We start from the raw sequence: 6,271 nt of genomic DNA, 5'->3' as shown, positions 1-6,271 counted from the left end.
AATTTGCATGCAGTAACATGCATAAATCTCAAGTTTACAGCTTCATTAATTTTGACAAATGTATACACTTATGTAATCATCATCAAAATCAATGTATACAGTATTTCTACTAAACCAGAAGGTTTCGTTGCGTACATTTCTAGTCATTCCCACCTCTAGTGGCAACAAGTATGATTGCTATACCTCCCTTTAGTTAAGTCTGTTCTTTGGTTCAGTGTGTGTACTCTTTTATGTGTGGGTTCTCTTGATCAAATATATGATCCTCTTAGTAGATTGAGAGAAAGTAAGATTGACAAAATTCAGTGTCCATTCATGATAAAAATTCCTCAGTGAGGTAAAAGGCATCTATGGAAATTCTACAAGCTAACATTCTTTGTAAAATTATTGTGAAGGAATAGTTTGTACACAGTGAAATCAACTCTTTGGTGTATCATTCTGTGTTTTGGCAAATACTTATTATATTACCACCATTGCAATCAAGATGTTTAACACTTCCAAGACTCTCTGCCTTTGTACCCTTTAATCAACCCCCTCCCTGTCACCTCTCCCTGCCTTTGGCAGCCATCTACCTGTTTTCTGTCTGCATAGTTTACTTTTTCTGGAATGTCCTAAAATGGAATCATACAATCTGTAATCTTTGGAGTCTGGCTTTTTTCACTTTATGCTTCTGAGATTCATCAATCTTGATGTGTGAATTGGTAGTCATTCCTTCCATTGCTGAGTGGTATTCTAGTGTATGGATGTTTGGTTTATCCATTTATGAATTCAAGGTGTGAGCTCAAGGGCCTTTTATTTATTTATTTTTGGGGGGCCTGTGAACATCCAATTAACTATCCTTTTAACATCAAATTTCTGTTGGCCCTTGTGGAAAATCTGTTGATCGTACATGTATGGGTCTTTTTCTGGCCTCTGCTTGGTTCCATCAACCTATGTGTCTATTATTTTGCCAATATGTAGCCTTTATAATAAGTCTTGAAATGAGATGGTATGAGTCTTCCAACTCCATCCTTTTTCAAAATATTTTGGCTATTTTAATTTGTTTACTTCTCCATAACTTTTAGAATAAGTTTTGTGATTTTTGAAAATAAACTCATTGCTGGAAATTTTGTTGGGTTTGCATTGACTATATATAGATGACTTTAGGGAGACTTAGCATCTTAGCAATATTGAATATTCTAAGCCACACACAGAATATCTGCCAATTTGTTTAGGACCCCTCTAATTTCTTTTATCAGTAATTCATACTGTCTAGCACATACATTCTGCACATATTTTATTAGATTTATACCTAAGTACTCTGTGGTTTTTGGTGCTAGATTAAATGGTACTATTTTTAAATTTCAGTTTCCAGTTGTTTATTGCCAGTATATAAAAAATGCAGTTGATTGTTTTATGTATCTTATAATCTTGCCAAACTTGCATATTAGTTAAAGTAGCCATTCTGTATAGATTCCTCGGTATTTTCTGTGTAGATAATTATGTCATTTGCAAAAAGTTTTATTCGTTTGCCAGTTGATGTACATGTTACAGCAACTTCATTGTGATGTAAGGAAGCACCCCCACCAACATTAGGTTTGGGTGACAAAACTCATGATGGTAGTCCTTTGGGGTGATCAAAGGTAGAGGGGATAGCTGTCCAGGAGAAGGTCCAGAACAGAAAGAACAGTCGGTGTTCAAGTATTTTATACAGTGGAAGTCCTCCCTAAACAAGTTTAAAAAATGGTGGGAGGTTGCACTTTGGGAGTGGTAGGTAAACCTTAGCGTTGTGAAGAAGTCAGTGGACATGGGCAGGAGATGAAGCTTATAAGTTGCTGACACTAAATCATATGTCCAAGTTTCATTCCTATGGTCTTCACAATTCACTCCTGACATTTGGGCTAGCATGGCAATCTGCCAGGTATCCCTGTAAATAAACCGGTATTTGAGAGGGCACCTTTGCAAAGTTGGCCCAAAATAATTAGGTCAACAGTTATTATGATAGCTCTATGAAAGATAATATGGGGCCAGATAATAAAAATCCAGGTAGGGGAAGGATCCAAGAGAAGAAGTCAATGGGGATTCAAGAAATCTCTTGGAATATTATAGTAACTTAGCAAAATCATTTACTATTTTGATTTTTGTTTTATTTTTTGAACAATTTATAGACTTTTCCTATATTATTGACCTACATACAGCCAGAGGTTCCCTTCAAGGATCTACCTTGAGATGCCAATGCAATGTCATCAGCCCCTATAGCAGCTACGGAACTTTCTCTCTCATTAAAGCCTTCTAAATCTTGGGCTTTTTGATATACGTGGTGTGCCATGAGTCACAACATTGTTTGGCTGCCCTCTAGGTGCTAAGTCTGTGTTACAGAACTGAAAAGACCTAGACTTGTACCTATTATACCAAAAATTGTGGTATACATAAAATGTATATAAAAAATGAGGCATAATTTATAATAGATTTAGAAGATAGTCTGTGTGTATCCTGTTGTGGGTACATTAATGTATACATATGGGGGCCAATACTTTCAATAGCTGTGTGTAACAGGAATTGTTGGTAGAGGTTAGGAAGGGCATAGGATTTGTGAAGGGAAAGATAATGAGGAAGAGCCTGGTGAAGTTGAGGAAGTCCTGGGGGAAGTAAAGTAACTGGAGGCTGACCAAAGAGGATAGTGAGTGGTTAATATGGATAGCAAAGACCTCCAAGAGGGTGGGAATTAGTTGTATAAGTGGTTACCCAAACTGGGGTGCCTGGTCCAGTATTGTTGGAGTTCTATCTTTTGGGTAGCATGTTAACTGTTTTATAGAAATTATTCAACAAGTGGAGGAAAGTAGGAAGTCGTGTGGTGATGTGGGAATAATGGAGAGTGTAGCATGGATTGTTGAACAAAAGGATTGGAGCTGATGTGGTTGTGGGGTCATAGTGGGGAGTGGTGTGGGGGCAGTTACCATATCCAGGTCCCAACTCAAGCATGGAAGGAAGTGGAGTTTTAGACTTGTGTAGGGCTAATTTCACCTAAAGGTGAAATTAAGTGATGAGGCACCAGTGTATATAAATTGGCTAATTTGCAGGTTGCTAGCTTGCAACAAAAGGGCAACACCAGAAGGAGGAAAAGAATGGTTCAAGCACAAATTTAAATATTTATTTTGTGTTCCTTGATGCATTGGAATACGTAATAGGCAATAGTAGGTCCTATGTACTTCATTAGGACCTGGGTATGTTTAGGTAAGTAAAGGTTTAGTTTCTTGCAGTGTGCCTACATTGTATAAGGGAGGAGAATATGGAGGTTGCAGGGATCCACATAAGCACAGAAATTGGGAGCTTCAGTTAAGTTGCCAATGATAATATTGACATTGGCTAGGTCAGGAACAAAGTGTAAGCAAGACCACATAGATTGAAACTTTGGAGATAAGGCAGAAGGTGAGTGGTTTTAAAAAGGCGCAGTTGGGAAGTTATAGTGGCCAGAAGAGGGGGTACAAGCTGGTAGGGGAAAAGTGTATGTTGAACTTGGAGCAGAGGGTGGTGTCAGAATTTTTATTTGATGGGCCGTGGCATGAAATTGTGATGGAATATCTTGAATCAGCATCAAGGTTGGAACTGTTGGTTGTGCTAAAGTTATCATTTAGGATGCTTTGGTCTCTTGGGATGAGATCCTCATCTCTGAGCTGGTGGTGGTTGTTTACACTGTCATCTGTGATTGACTTGTGGATAGTAAGGACCCTCGTGTAGTAGATGATGGAAACTCCTAATATGAGTCCTGGGCTGACACCCAAGACCTGAAGGCAAAGTTCTGCATTTGAGAAATTATTGCAAGAGTGACTGAAGCCCAGGGGATGCTCTGGGGCACACTGGCTGTATCAGGTGACCACATATGTATCAGATGTAGAATACAAGTAGCCTTAAGAGCATTACCTATGCAGATACACATTTTGTCTTCTGTCACGTTTGCCTCCGTTTGTTATCAAGTAAAGCTGTGAAGTAACTGAATGCCCAAACAAGGAGTTGAGCATTGAGATGGATGGAGTGGGAGAATTCCAGGCCCAGATAATGAGCCAGATGAGACAAGGTCAGGCCAAGTAGGGCCATAATGTCCCATGATGACATATTTTTGCCTTTGATGTGTAGGCCACAGCATGCTGGGGGTGCCTGTTTATTATGATGGGAGTCATGGGCATTGTCATGCCAGATCCTGTAGTGGCTCCCCCCATTAGGTATTTACATAATGGGCTGAAGCCAGAGCTGGTGTCCTATTTAAGGGCATCTGGGTGGATCAGTATGTTAAGTGTCCGATTCTTTATTTTGGCTTAGGTCATGATCTCAGGGTCATGAGATTAAGCCCCATGTCGGGCTCCATGCTGAGCGTGGAACCTGCTTGGAATTCTCTCTCTCCCTCATCCCCCACCCCCTTGCTCACATGCACGTGTATGCTAACATGCATTCTCTCTCTCTCTCAAAAAAAAAATGTTGGTGCTGGGAAGTAATTTAAGATCTTCCCCTTGTTTGAAGATCCACACAATTACAGGTGTGGGACTAGGTACCAAGACATATTTCCTGTAAAGGGAGACCTCCCATTAGCCAACCTTTATACTATAGGGGAAGGGTAGCAAGTTTGGCAGAGACCTTTCTTGTGGCCTATAGAATAATCTTGTCAGGGGTCATGGGCCCTCAGTTCTCAGTGGATCCCATTCTATTATCTGCCGTAGAACTGGATGCCAGTCCAGCACACGTTGTGCCAGAATTGAAAAGAAGCGGGAGATTGGGGGAGTGTTGTTAAGGGGAAAAGGGATTTCTATCTGGTTCTTGTAGATACTGGGAAGAAGAGGGATGGTTCCCTGATGGCATTTTGGCAGCACGTCTTGGGACCTAAAATTGAAAGTTCAGGGCGGCTAAAGCAGTGTGCAAAAGAGAGAGCCATTTGGAAGCCATTATCCATTTTGTGATTTTAATAGGGCGTCCTTCAGTAGACCATTATTTCTCTATCTGTAGATGATAGGACAATGAATTGTTCCAAGTGATGCTTTTTTGTAAGGTCTGTGCCTGTACTGAATGAGCACTAGAGTGTGTATCCTGATCAGAGTCAATGATATCTGGGGGCCCAAAGGAAATTAACCAAGTTTTAATGAGGCCTATTAAGGTGACGTTGGCAGAAGCACACCAGGAAGAATAATTCAGGAAATCAGTTTACTTACTATTACAGGATATTATAAAGGACACAAGTCAGGAAGAGCCAAATGGAAAAGATGCATAAAGTATGGATGGAAGGGCTTGGAGCTTCCATGCCTTCTCCAGGTGCACCACACTCCCACTACTTTAATGTGTTCACTAAGTCAGAAGCTCTCCAAACCTCATCCTTTTGGGAATTTTATGGAGGGTTCATTATGTGGGCATGATTGATTAAATCATTGATCATTAGTGATTGTACTCAATCTCCATCCCCTTTCCCCTCCCCAGACATTGGGGTTATTGGACTGAAAGTTCCAACCCTTGAATCATACCTTGGTCTTTCTGGTGCCCCCATCCTGAAGCTATTAAGGGGCACATCAAGAGTTGCCTCATTAGAACAAAAAAGGCTCCTATCACACTGGATATTCCAACAAATTTAGGAATTCTATGCCAGGAACTGGGGATGAAGACCAAATATATATATTTCTTATTATATCATAATATCACAGGACTTAAATTAATATAAATGCCCATTAGTTAAAGCATCTAACCTGATATGGAGTTGGGTAATTTCATTGGGGCCACAAGTTTATTAGTGCCTATGATGAGAGAGAAGTTTTTGAATTCCATGGACTTAGTGTCCAGTGACATTCCTAGTAGTGAGGGATTTTCCCTTTTTAAACTCTGAATGGTCACCAGGCACCAGGGTAACCCAGTATTCAAGATCAATAAAATACTTAATAAAGTTGAACATTTTATTTGGACCAAAATACCACCCACCAATGAAGTATATCAGCATGTATTTCCAAGAGGTGACCAGACTACAGAGGATTTCTAGTCCCTAACCAGGGCAAGAGGCAAAGAATTGCCATTGATGGAGGTTGGTAAAGGGGTTCGTTTTGGTTAAAAGGTTCATTGAGGCTGTGGGAGGAGGCCTTGTGTATGTCAATGGGTGGCATGGTAGCTGGGACATCTGTAAGGATATTAGGAGCAGTGGAAGGACTGAGGTTTATGCTTAGTAATTAAATGGCCTGTTGGAAATAAGGCTTGCATTTTTAAGTTGGACTTTTCTGTGTCCAGGTGACTGGGGAGTCTAAGTGTGTGAATCTCCAGTAAACAACAG

The sequence above is a fragment of the Ailuropoda melanoleuca genome, chromosome 12, assembly GCF_002007445.2.
Source record: "Ailuropoda melanoleuca isolate Jingjing chromosome 12, ASM200744v2, whole genome shotgun sequence".
In the NCBI taxonomy this organism is placed as follows: domain Eukaryota; kingdom Metazoa; phylum Chordata; class Mammalia; order Carnivora; family Ursidae; genus Ailuropoda; species Ailuropoda melanoleuca.
The sequence above is the reverse complement of the archived record's forward strand: the minus strand, read 5'-3'. Positions refer to the sequence as shown.